At 41.5% G+C, this 14,806-nt stretch overlaps 1 pseudogene across 1 annotated transcript; it reads left to right on the forward strand.

The window, feature by feature from the left end:
* Positions 1-388: 388 nt before the first annotated feature.
* Positions 389-10,787, forward strand: LOC308705397 (histone H2A-like; annotated as a pseudogene). The gene is made up of 2 exons: positions 389-496; positions 10,451-10,787. The product of its transcript is annotated as a histone H2A-like (transcript).
* Positions 10,788-14,806: the final 4,019 nt, after the last annotated feature.

The raw sequence follows: 14,806 nt of genomic DNA on the forward strand, positions 1-14,806 counted from the left end.
GTTAACCCTTACGAAAATTAACTATGGTTCCCTTTCAAGGCGGTCACTTCGACGTCACTGACGTATATGGGAACTCCCTTCCTCCTCATTTTCACTGAAATCTTATAGGCTAACGCCAGCTGGAGACAGCTGGCCAATTGACACGAAACATGCAAATAATGACCGGTCCGCGGGCAGTATAAATAGCATGGGCGCGACAATTACGTCAGAATCTCTTTCTTCACGCTAGAAGTCTTATCTGAAGTCATCGTGGAAGTTGCAATAGAGGTTACTCAGCATATTTCCTCCCCGCATCCGATGGCTGCTAACTTACATGCCAGATATGTGCGGGTCCTATCGACTCGCTCTACCCTAACAAGGATCAACCGAGGCCGCACTCACGACGGGCATGTGCTGGACAGTGCGCGCCCTCAGGGGAATAAACCCGGGCATCAGCGGGGATGAGGCCCACTGCCGCCAGCAGGCCGCTGGTGGGCCCTCTCCCGCCCTAGGACGAGTACGCTGCCCGTCGCCACTCCGGTCCTCTTCGCGGGCACGCTAGAAGGACTCGACGCGATAGGCCCTGTTGATAAGGAATACTTTAGCCCGGTATCTCAGCCAGGCTACTTCAAGAAAGACTCCGTCTTCCACGGCGTCCTTTGGTAGTCGTGCGCAAGACGCGCGTCTAGAGAGACGAGGCAAAGGCCATGGCTCCGTGTCTAAAAGGGAAAGTACGGATGCTATGAGTCTCTAGCATAGAGGTCTCTAGCCGCCCCTCTCTGACAATGGAAGTGCACAGCCGCAATCCAGTGAGTGTTGTTGCGCAGTCGTTACCGCTTATGCTGTTGACGCTGGGCCTACGTAACATTACATTTTGATGTGCTTACAGCTGATGTTGCCCTGTATCCTTCAGTGCAAATGGCCATGCTGATTTAACTACATATTCACAGTTGTTGTCGCTACGCCACTGACGCTGTGTTTATGTACACACTGCTCACTTTATGTGCTATGATTTGTGCCGTTATATTTTGCCCTGTATCCTTCAGGGCAACTGGCCATTCAACTACGCATTCACAGTTGTTGTCGCTTCGCCACTGACGCTGTGTTTATGTACTCACTGCACACTATATGTGCTATGATTTGTGCCGTTATATTTTGCCCTGTATCCTTCAGTGCAAATGGCTATTCTGATTACAACATTCACAGTTGTTGTGCTGCCACTGACGCTGTGATTATGTACACTGATGTGTGTGTTATGCTTATGCCGCGATATTGCCCTGTATCCTTCAGTGCAATTGGCTAATCTGATTACTACGAAGACACAGTTGTTGTGTGATGCAACTGACTCTGTGTTATGTACACACGACACACTGTTATGTGTTAGGATTTATGCCACTATATATTGCCCTGTATTTTTCAGCGCAAATGGCTATTCTGATTGCTACACAGTACGTATTCACAGTTGTTGTGCGATGCAACTAACGCTGTGTTTAGCCTATGTGTACACTACAAACTATATGTGCTATGAATTTTGCCGTTGTATATTGCCCTGTATCCTTCAGTGCAACTAGCTATCCTATCTATCTGTGCATAGTCACAGTCGTCGCTACGGCGACTTGCGCTGCATCTGTGTATACACACTGAAGCGTTATGCTGTTATGTTGCCCTCAGCGTAACTGACCATTGTGTTTGAACTGCGCATATGCATGCAGTTTCGGTCGCTTCGACGACTTGCGCTGCATTATACACACGTTTTAAATGTGCGCACTGATGTGTTATGCTGTTATGTTGCCCCCTATCCTTCAGTGCAACAACCAGCTGTCCTATCTAACTGTGCATATTCACAGTTCTGTCGCTACAGCGACTACATTGCACTTATGTACGTACAAGGACGTGTTTTTGCTATTTTGTTGCCCTGTTCCTTCAGTGCAAAACTAGCTATCCTAATCTAACCGTGCATATTCATAGTTTCTGGATATATGTACGTGCACGGATGTGTTAGGCTGTAATGCTGCCCTGTTTCCTTCAGTGCAGCTAGCCATCCTGATCTAACTGTGCATCTCAGCTACGGTGACTTACGCTGAGTTATATACATAAATGTATGCACTATTCTTACGCACTTGTGTTATGCTGTCATGTTACCCTGTATATAGTAGGGGTGTAACGGTACACAAAAATCACGGTTCGGTACGTACCTCGGTTTTAAAGTCACGGTTCGGTTTATTTTCGGTACAGTAAGGGAAAGAAATGCAAACATTAAACTGTAGGTTGTTTATTACTATAAACTTTTTTTAACAATTTGTTTACACTTTTTTAAACACTTTTTAATAAAATATAATAAAATAGATATAAAATAAAAAAAGAATAAGAAATAAAATACTGCTGCAAAGTTCTCCACTAAATAAAATACTCTCAGTCTCAAACCAATATCACATAATAAAATATAATGAAAAATATAAATAAATAACTATGATTACAGTGCAGCATTACCAATCCCAGCTTGTAGGCCTGCTCATATTTAAAAATGAAGGCTGGGAATCGATAAAAAAAAGAACTAATTAATTGCACAATTTGCTGTAATTAATTGCAATTCCTCCAAGCTTGTAATCATCAATAATTAAACTTATAATCACCTAATTAAATGAAACACGGGGAAAAAAGGAACAGAAAATAGCCCTATATTAAAATAATATTAAACATAAATATATCAATGTATTATTATTTTTCAATAATCAATCAACATATTCAATTTAAGATTTTTTTTCTTCACTTTTTTACTAATTATCAAAATAAAATATAGTCCAAAGCTATAGTACAAAGCTATTATTACCAGAGCATGTGATCAGAGCAGGTCATTTTACCATTGTTGCCAGCATAACTATATCAGCTCAGCAAACAGAAGTCTACTACTGAGAAATTTCACCTTATTTGAGCAGACTTTGCTTTTCCAGTGCGTGATCGGTACATGATTGGAGTGTTTGGGCCGTTAACGACAGAGCAGAACGCGCAGCGCAAACACGGACTCAAACATTGAGCAGAGAGCGCAGCGGGCCGACACACACACACACACGGAACGGAGAGTGCGGCGGCGCACACGGAGCGGAAAAGCTTTTTTTCGCCCTGCAGTCTATTTCATTGGTTTAGGTTACAGTGACGACGGGTAAAACACTGGTAAAACATTAGAATCAGCTGCAGGGCGGGATTTGCGCTGAACGCGGAGACTTCCCCCACTTAATATGTTCGTGTGGAAACACGAAAACGTACCTATGTTCCGCACACAAAATATTGCATTCAGTCATTCGGTACACACGTGCACCGAACCGAAAGCCCTGTACCGAAACGGTCCGGTACGAATACACGTACCGTTACACCCCTAGTATATAGTGCAGCTAGCTATCCCAGTCGAACTGTGCATATTCACAGTCTCTGTCGATACGGCGACCTGCGCTGCATTATTGCACATGGATGTGTTCATGCTGCGGTGTTGCCCCGTATCCTTCAGTGCCTATATTGAGCTACTGCGTATAGTTGGCGCTACAGCGACCGATGCTGTTACGTACATGTGCTACGCTGTTATGTTGCCCTGTTTCCTTCACTGCAACTGGCTATTCTGTACTAACTCGTATACTCACAGTTCTAGCTACGGCTACGACTGTGTTTGTGTACTTCTGAGGTGCTATGCTATTATGGGGCTATTATCTAACTGCGTATATTCACAGTTGTTGTCGCTACGGCCAATGGCACTGTGTTTATGTACATTCAGCTATGTGTTAAATTGCACTTCTGTACATCGGCTATAGAACATCGGACTATGTTCTACAAGGGAGTGTCAGTTTCCTCGTGACCCCCTTGCTGGCCTATCATCCCCGGTTCACGGACCTGAGAGAGTTATGGGGCTCCCCCATGACAATCCCCCTCAAGAAGGTCTTGCTAATACAGGCGATCAGCACGATTGTCACCCCAGCCCCAAGCTGTGGAACCTTCTTGTGTGTCCGCTGCTGGGTCCTTAGTTGAGCAAGACACTTCACACTAATAAGTGCTGAGAGATCTCCTTGAGAAGGACCTTTCCACCTGCTCTCACCCCAGCGAAGCACTTGGAGACCTACGCTCATTCTATGTGAATGATGTTACGTTGTCTCGGACCTAGTGACTGCAGCGTCACTCTCCGTCCGATACCAAACTGCGTTCCGAAGACGCTTACACCGTTCAGAGCACAGATTTATCCCTGCCCGCCTTATCTGCTGAGCCGTCAGCCTCACATGATGCTGATGCTCAGAGTGCTGTTGGCCCTGTTAGGGCTTTGCAGATGTACGTGGACCACCAGGCAGCAGTCTGACTAGCTGTTTGTGTGCTTGGTGGATGGTACTAGGGACTGAGACTTCTCACTGAATTCAACGCTTTTCATGTGGTTTAATGCCTACGGGATATAGGTATGCTGGCTGTCTTCTCAGAACACGTTCGCCAGGGGTTCACGTTTTATGCACTGCCTATAGCGTCGTGGGTTCGGTGAGTTTTATTAATGGACTCATGAACTGTTACCACCAGCTGTGCAGTAGTCTGCATTATGCAGAGTTACCATTGCTGCTAACTCTGTGTTATGACTATAATGTTACATAGCTGTTTCCGCATTACACAGTAGTTTTCAATGTTCTGTTAACTCTGTGTATGGCTATAAGGTTATGCAGCTGTCACCGCTATTGCCGTCGACACTGTGTTAACTCTTGTGCTTGAGTGCTTATGGTGTTATGCTGCCCTCCAGTGCAGCCTTCGCTTCATTGCATTGGATATGCAACTTGGTAGGTCGGAACAGACGTTTCTTGGTCTAGTTTCGCCATCAGTTCGAGTGCTCCTAGCGGCGCTGCTGGCTTAGAACTGTTGTCTCTCGTGGGAGTGTAGCTTGACCCCGTTCAGGGCTTATCTTCACTGCGCTCACGGCGGGATTCTATACAGTTCCCATATACGTCAGTGACGTAATGTCGAAGTGACCGCCTTGAAAGGGAACCGAGGTTACTATCGTAACCTCGGTTCCCTGAGAGGCGGGAACGAGACATTACGTCAGCCGCCGTGCTCGCCGTTTGATCAGCTGTGCTAGCGTTCAGTCTTGATTCTGACGTAATTGCCCATGCTATTGTAATAAACCTTGATTCAGGGGCTAATGTTGTGGCTAGAGAAATCTACTCTATAAAGCAAGCAGCACCACGGGATTAGAAACAATAATCTTTATTTAACAATTCATTCAGTTACCGAACATTTCAGAGACTGGGTCAGGTTCTAAATGTCCCAAATACCTATGTTAAGTAGCCTGGGCGAACAACACCACAATGGAGCATGCTACACAGAGGAAACCGCAAATAAATAGACTATCTAAAAGCTAGTATACACACAATAAATATACAAAAGCTATAAAACACATCACCACCGCAAGACACGGCACACATTCGCAAGGCACGTGCACCTAACACCCAAGACGCCATCAGACTGCAACATACGAACTTAGTTCATTCTAACCCTCCCACCCATCATGATATGGTTATACTGCTAGATTTAAAATCACAAACACACACACACACACACATATAAAGTTTGATAGGCTACTTAACTCTCCCGGGAGCCGAGACCCTCCCCCCGGGTCTAGGCTTTGGCGCTGTTTGGTCAAGGGGAAAAAGCAAACACCAATACAGCGCTCGTGAGGCCTCCGAGCAATCGCGGAAACGGAGCACCCCCCTTCTGAAAAGCTGCGGCGCCCAACGCACTCCTATTACCCGGCCTTATCTACAGTTTAGCCCGCTACACTATCTTCGCCGCCGGCAGCCCTAAACAGCGTGCGAACGGCACCCACCCCCCAACCTTGAGTGCAGCTCGGCGTTAGTAAAAACACACCGCTTCTCAGAACCCCGCACGCTTCGCTGTGCCCCTCTTTTTAATCACTCTCTTCCTTTACGCTCATCAATGGTCAGGTGCAACAATCATTTAACTCAACCCACTCTTCCCTCAATGTCCCGCCATTTAAGAGTGATTTACTGACACATACTATCGCGTATTAACAACGATTTTATACACAATTAAACGGACTTTGATATGTATAACAAGTCTACGAAAGCTTGTTTTAGGTCTTTTGAGATGTGGGTTCAACTGATCTTTCTTAAAACAGATGGAAAACGTAAAGACGCATGATGCTACATTATCAGTGTTTTGCCCTCCAGCTCTCGCCAGTTAACTGAACATAATTTAAGAATGCTAACGTTAGCTTGAAAACCGTAAACGTAACACAAATGTAATATAAAATATCGTTCACATCTAACTGCTAGTAAATGAGACTCTTACCTCAGCCGGTGATCGGTTGGCATGATGTCCGCTGTGACGAACAAGGCTCACTGAAAAGGGCGTTATTTCCAAAGAATCCAAACGGACTGACTGACAAACACAGAACTCCTGCTCACGGCTGCTCTTGACGAATACGATTGCTTTGAACCACTGTTGATCTCACAATCCACTTCACGAGAGTAGACTGAATTCAAATCTCCCGCTTGCCCAAACTGGACTGATCAGCTAACGTTAACCTTTGTGGGCGGGAGTAAACAGCGGAAAAGTAATGGCGGCGAATTTGAATCTGCGTCATCGCGCGCGCGCACTCACACACACACACACACACACACACAAAGCCCTGAATGTGCAGCAACGGAGATTTGGAAAAATATTCATAAAATATACATGAAATTATGGGAGAATAAGACAATGAAATAATGATCAAAATGAGTAGGCCTATAAAATAAAATGTGAAATAAAAAATAATTCAATACAGGCCTACTGTAGCCTATGTAGGGTACTGTACAAATACTATTATTTAACCTTAAAAAAACTCACTTTAACCCCCACATGCTTAATAATCTGTAAGGAAAACATATTGAATAGATGCTGATTTCCGCAGTTATACCTTCTTTACTTTGTTTTCTAATTTCACAGAAAAAAATCTGTAAAATATTACCTAATAATTTCTGTAAAATTACACATAACTCTGTAAAAATACAGACAAGTTCCTTTTAAAAAACGTAAAAATTGATGTAAAACCAAAATACAAGCAATAGAGTGCCGAAGTTATGACGTCACTTTGTAGGCCAAAACGCGGAAGTGAGTTAGCATTTTAGCACTGGTTCCCTCGCCCTAAAGTCTATGGGTTTTTTGAATGGGTTTTTGCTAAATCGCCTGAAATAAGGTCTGTGGTTAACAAAGCCTCTAAATATTTTCACTTTTTGATCTTTGACATAAAACACACCAGTAATAGCTGCTTGTGATTTTTTTAAACTTTGTGTCTTAAAAACGGTGGTTGCTAACAAGTTGCTAAAAGGGACTACATCTTTTGGCGGGGACTTAGACGTCATCATGACAAACATGAAATCTCTCACGAGCCCGCGTTTCAGCTTCACGTTCAGCTTCGCGTTCTTAGAAGTTTACCTTTCAGTTAATGTACATAACGTTGTTTTTGTTTTGTCCCGAAATGCAACCACAAGTCATCGAATGAAAATGAAATCTCGTTTTACCGTTTTCCGTCCGATGTTACCCAGCGGAGACTCTGGGTTCGTGCCAGATGGAGTAAAAAAGGCTAGCAGTAGCAAGAATAAACGTTTTTCATAACCAAATCAACAGCTAAAATACCTTGTCTTTCTCTTAAAATATCTAAAAGCTTGTTTACTTTGCCACTGTTTAATAGATTAGATCCGCTAACGTTACGTTGAGAAATGTGTTTAATTAAAATATTCAAAAATAATACCTGGTTTATTGACTTTTATTGTAACTTGTTTGTATATAATTATAGAAAGGGTGGGTCCTGCACCCTGATATTTGTGAACTTGGCTTTTACCCTTGGCTCATTCCCAGAGAACACGCTGATATGTATAGCCTTAATGCACTGTAAGTTGCCTGTCTGACAAATACACAAATAAAATGTTAAACTATTGTATACTACTTGTATACTATTGTAACTACACTCCAGTCAGCTCACAGTAATGTGAATGTGAGATAAAAATTTACTACACTGGCTCTCACATTGGGGCTTGTGGATTACCAGGTAAAAATATATAGAAAATGTTAACAAAATGAGTATATATGGTTTATTTAGGGAACATATATGGTTTAATTATAATATAGGCTATATAATAAGCATTTGCTATTGGACAATTCTCTTTAAATTCAACATATATAATTATATAGGCCTACAACTATTATATTAAATGTTTGGAATTTAACTGTGTTATGCTTGTTCAGAGATTATTTATATAGTTATCTTAAATACATAGAACACTATTATAACTCCTCTATCTCTCCCTAGTTTTACTTACCGAGACTCGATTAACCTTGTCCCTCATGCTGGCCCTTAAAGGAGAACTCGGCAACTCTAGCGAACTCTAGTCACTTCTTCGCTGATTTTTCCTTTTGTTGTCGCATGTTTTCCCCACGAGCTCCCCCTACAGTTGTGGTGGGGCGTATATTTCACAACACGGTCGTAAAAAACTCACTTGCGGCGGCCTCCTCCCCCTCTCTACCGCTGCTCATGTGCGTTTGTTTTGATCGGAGCAAGCCAACTGTATTGTGTGGAGCTATGTCTACCGAGGTGGGTAATCTGGTAATATATCATACATGCGTGTGTGTTTATGTCGAATTGCCGTAAAACAATTCGTGTTTCGCGCTCGTTCTCGTTCTCGTTCTCGCTTCTCACGAGACTTCCAATTTCTATCTTGCCGGGACGGTAGTCCCGAAGTTGCAAGGTTGGTTTTCCGCCTGGGAACGCTGGGGGGAGCGGGGAAAGTCACCAATATCACCAGAACAGGTTGTTTAACCATCCAAATGATTTCTAGACAGTTTTATTTAGTTAAAATAGTTACCAAGTTCTCCTTTAATATACCGGCAAGTAAACCAGCATCTAAGCTGCACTGTTCATGTCCAGATTTATAGTGGTTCTCTCCTCGATCTATGGTTTTTCTATAAAGGACATAAGATTGGAAATTGATACGGCCATAACGTTAGTGCTTCTGAGATGGTAAAAGCGCGTTTTTTTCCTGGCGAATTAGCAAATGGTATGCAAACATACAATCAAACATAATACAGTGAAAGATAATCTTTAAAGTTTATTTGGGGCACAATGATAAGGCATAATAATCTTAATCACAAAGAAAATAATATTAAGGTTTATATAAACTAACAAAATAATAAACAAATAAATAAAACATTAACAAAAGATTAAAAAAAATCTCAGAGAGGCACGCATAAACACAATTAGTTTCTAACATTTTTGGAAAAAACGAATGGGCAATATTTCTCATGAAAAAGTGGATAAGTGTTCATACCATAAAAAATAGGTTCATACACAGCGCAGATCATAATGAGCGAGCGTGTTTTTTAAATAAAGTTTGAGGAAGCTTGATGATGACGTTGATCCGCAACCATGGTGTGCTGTAGTCCGTTTATAGCCTACCGTTAGCATTTTATATCTGACGGCTTTATTTAGGCTTCAAAATGTATAAATTTTGGATTAACTTGTAAAGATTATCTTGATAGACAAAACGTGTTAGGGTCACAACTCTTTGTTGAACACAGATCTTATTTTTTGCGATTTTCCAAAAGTCTATGGGGAAAATGCATTGCTTTTCGATCGAGGGAACCATGCGCCGCTAACTTCCGGGTTGTCCTACAAAATGACGTCTTAACTTCGGCACTCTATTACCTGCAAATTTAACAGTGGACCTTTAAATTACAGCCTTTTATTTTACAGATATTTGCTGTAATAATGACAAAACGGTAAATATCTGTAAACAAATACAGACAATTACCTGTAAAATTACACTTTTTTTTACAGTGTGTGCTGTAACGGACCTTATAGCATCACAAAATGTTGCTGTATAGTTTTTAAACACTGATAATATTGCTCAGCTTATGACAATGCATTTATCTCATGCTCTAGATAGAAAAAAAAAATATGCAGACTAGGTAGGCTAACCATGTTGTTTTGAAAATGTTTATTCCACGGAGTTCTTCACACAGTTTGAGAAAAGTTTGAGATTTGCATCCACATCAGGTAGTCTCTGTCAAAACAGTGTTGGCTCAAATCCGTTTTGCAGATATGGGCCAGAGCAGTTTTTAGCCCTTTTTTAAATGCAGTCGGCTCAGATATGTATCACAGATTCGGGCCACACCAGTGTAGCCTATGTGAAAACAGTAGGCTTTCGGCTCAGATTCATACTGCAGATCTGGACCAAATCAGTGTCAGACACAGCTAATGTCTTTCGGTTACCTATGGGAAAAGTGATCTGGGCCAGATCTGTAAAATGATATAAATACTGAACTGATGGCAGTTAGAATGTTTAAGCTGAAACCTCTATCTGGCACGGATCTGGTTCACAATCAGAAAACGTCTCTAAGATAGAAACGGAGGCAAGGGGCTTAAAACGGATCCGGGCCAAATGTAATATCTGGGAAGAGTCGCTCTTCCAGGGCGGGACTGCAGTTCCCCGTCGGCCGTGTTCACAGGCTTCTCCGCAAAGGCAAATACCCAGCGCGTCGGTGCCGGAGCTCCGGTGTATTTGGCCGCTGTGCTCGAGTATCTGACCGCTGAGATCCTGGAGTTGGCTGGAAACGCCGCTCGGGACAACAAGAAGACCCGCATCATCCCTCGACACCTGCAGCTGGCGGTGCGCAATGACGAGGAGCTGAACAAGCTTCTGGGTGGCGTGACCATCGCTCAGGGTGGTGTGTTGCCCAACATTCAGGCCGTGCTGCTGCCCAAGAAGACCGAGAAGCCCGCGAAGGCCAAGTAGACTGACGGAAGCTTCTCTTCAAACCAAAGGCTCCTTTAAGAGCCACACAATTTCTCCAAGAAAGAGTGATTACATTAATCCAATCATTATTAAAGTTAAATATCCAGCATAAAAATAAAATGAGTTTTTAGTATTTCACAGTGTTAATATTATAAATGAATAAATATAGTTGAGTTTTCTGAGCCTTTTTAACCGAAATAACACGCTGCATTAGATTTATGTACAAATGGCAATCCACGGTTAAAGACTGAGCGAAAAATCAGGAGGCGCACAGCCATTGGCCAACTGTCAATAGAATATAAAAAGTAATTAACGATGATAATGTGTTTTTTTTTGTGTGTGTGTGTGTGTGTTATGCTACGACATTTAGTTATTGTATTATTATGTTTATGCAGTTATTATTATAATTATTACAGTTCATGCATATTATTTATTTTTATTTCATATGTTATGCAGTTATCAATATTCATTTCCACTCGTATCCAGCATCAAAAGACCGACCTCGACTTGGAAATGAGTAACTGGTGACGTTTAGTTGAAGAATGTGGAGAAAATGTCGTAAGCTAATTATGTTTAGCGACAGAGATTTATGACTGTTTTTACAAACTAGGCTTAAGCTCCCAGACTAAAATTCATGTCATAACATAAAATCGACTTATTTCAAGGGTTTACTTTTATATTTACATTAAAAAATCCACAAATCTTTTAAATCTATGTTGCTTTTTTTTATAGACTAAGATGGAAAACTGTTCTAACGGCATATTGGCTTTTGTCTTCAGCAAATGTTTTTTTATTAACATTTATATTTAAATGTTTTTAATTATTATTATAATTATTTTATTTTTTTTGGACAATCCAGCTTTCTCGTCTCTGATGTTTACAATAGGCCTACTGAGATAGTTCATCTTCCTATTCCCTCATAAAATACAGACTGAATCAGTTTCTGGTGTTTTTTACTATAGTATCAGAGGTCTGTGCGCTGCACTATTGATTTTTCAGTTGTTCACAAACGTTGACTTGTGAACCTACATGTAATTTGGTCCGTGTACTTTTTCGTTCATTCATTAGGCCTATTTCGGAATGAAAGATGAAATTTAAAAAAGGGTGCAGCTTGGTTTTTTGTTTAAAAGAAAAAAAGCAGAAATGGTTGTATTTTGTTTTCCAAATGTATTGTTGTCATCAAATAATAGTATTAGAAAATTAGACGACATTTCCGATCGTTTTTTAATTTGTAATATTTATTTGTACGTTTATTGTATTTCATTTGACTGATCCTAGATCAGAGCAAAATCCAAATAAGTTAAAATCCACACTTGTTTATTTAGTAATTTGTTTATACAGAACATTTGATACAGAATAAAACTGGCATGTTTACTAATTACTGAGACGAGTGATCTAGAACAAGCAACATGATATCATTGTAAGCTATTGGAAGAACATACACAACAACACACATACACAACATTTTTATTTACAGTTTATGGTTAAGACAACAATGGTTTTCACAGGTTTATGAACGCAAAAATGTTATAACAAAATCAATACATTGGGGAATGCCTGAATTTTATATAAGTTTAATATTATTTTTATATGAGTTCCATATTTTTATTTATGATATAGGCAAGCAATAAGAGTAAAGAGCCGTTTTTCCTGGAAAACCATATTGCAAGTGTGATATTGTTATAGAATGGTTAAATAAACAAGTTAATATACATACATTATAGACACATATTGTCTGTTTTTTTGCTAAATGAAAATAGTTTTAAACAAAGCCACATGAGAACAGTTGCTCGTCTGAGCAACATGTAATGAAATAATCTCTTAAATCTGCACGATTAATCGCTTGAAACCACACTTGATTTGGCAAAGGCTGCGATTATTTTATGTACAGTTTGTCAGTGCAGAACGGCTGATCGGTAGTAAATGTAGTAAATGCTGATCCATCTGAACGCCAGAGGGCGTCTCACACACACACACACACACACACACACACACACACACACACACACACACACACAAACACCTGAACACTAGAGGGCGTCTCACACACACACACAAACACCTGAACACTAGAGGGCGTCTCACACACACACACAAACACCTGAACACTAGAGGGCGTCTCACACACACACACAAACACCTGAACACTAGAGGGCGTCTCACACACACACACACACCTGAACACTAGAGGGCGTCTCACACACACACACACAAACACCTGAACACTAGAGGGCGTCTCACACACACACACAAACACCTGAACACTAGAGGGCGTCTCACACACACACACAAACACCTGAACACTAGAGGGCGTCTCACACACACACACACACCTGAACACTAGAGGGCGTCTCACACACACACACACACACACACACACACACAAACACCTGAACACTAGAGGGCTTCTCACACACACACACACACACACACCTGAACACTAGAGGGCGTCTCTCACACACACACACAAACACCTGAACACTAGAGGGCGTCTCACAAACACACACAAACACCTGAACACTAGAGGGCGTCTCACACACACACACAAACACCTGAACACTAGAGGGCGTCTCACACACACACACAAACACCTGAACACTAGAGGGCGTCTCACACACACACACACACACACCTGAACACTAGAGGGCGTCTCACACACACACACAAACACCTGAACACTAGAGGGCGTCTCACACACACACACAAACACCTGAACACTAGAGGGCGTCTCACACACACACACACACCTGAACACTAGAGGGCGTCTCACACACACACACACACAAACACCTGAACACTAGAGGGCGTCTCACACACACACACACACACACACCTGAACACTAGAGGGCGTCTCACACACACACACAAACACCTGAACACTAGAGGGCGTCTCACACACACACACAAACACCTGAACACTAGAGGGCGTCTCACACACACACACAAACACCTGAACACTAGAGGGCGTCTCACACACACACACAAACACCTGAACACTAGAGGGCATCTCACACACACGGCAAAAATGAAGTAGTCATACAATAACACACATCATTCCAGGGAATCCCTATCGGGCATCATACTGTCTGTTCAATAAACAGAAGATTGAAATGCTTTGATTAAACATGACTAATAAACACACGACTGCCTTATTCTGTGTAAGAATCGCATCATCTCACAGAAGGAGGAGCTCAACTGTCGTTATGAAGTGAGTTTGGAGTAAAAGCATGTTATTAAATGTTGTCTGTTGTTGGACAAGAGGTTCATAAATGCTTCTCATGTTTGAAAGATGTTTGACGCGTGTTGCTTTTTCAAATGCACGTTATAAGTGACTCAAACTCACAGTGTTTACAGAGCCATACATCAATGACAAGGTGCGCATAAAGAAATAATCGCAGCCTTTGCGATTTAATAATCGCGATTAATCGTGCAGCCCTAATTTGAATGAGGTTCAATGACTCACTCATTGACAGTGATTTGCCGCCACCTACTGGAGGATTTCCACTGCACTCTGGAGAACAAGGGTACGTTTACATGACAATGATGTGCTAAAAACAGAAACTCTTTTTCTTTGTACAGATGACAACGTTATCAAAAATATCCCTGTTCACACGGATTCCGTAAAAAACAACTAATAACGCTGTATTACGCATGCCAGACAAGTAGTTGGCGATGTGACTTTGTAAATGAAGACAACGGGACTGTGCATACACACATTATTTTACTATAGTTCACTCGAGCTGAGCGCATAGGCCTATAGACACAAATTACATAATCTATGATGTTTTTGTCCGATTTCCATTCTAAGGAAGTTAATCTTGATAATACTGTATTATTACTTTGTCTTCTGGGAAAATTTCACCTTCACAAAGCCAGAAACATTCACTATAATCCCAATCTTAGAATGTTCTCCTCTGATATAAAGTCAATTTTACTTCCTTTAAGAAAATGCCAAAACCTTTGAACACAAGGGCTTCGAAAACATACATCATCCTTGAGTCTGTTGTAAGGAACCTTTC

The sequence above is a fragment of the Scardinius erythrophthalmus genome (genome assembly GCF_964197995.2).
Source record: "Scardinius erythrophthalmus genome assembly, chromosome: 2".
NCBI classification, from domain to species: Eukaryota; Metazoa; Chordata; class Actinopteri; order Cypriniformes; family Leuciscidae; genus Scardinius; species Scardinius erythrophthalmus.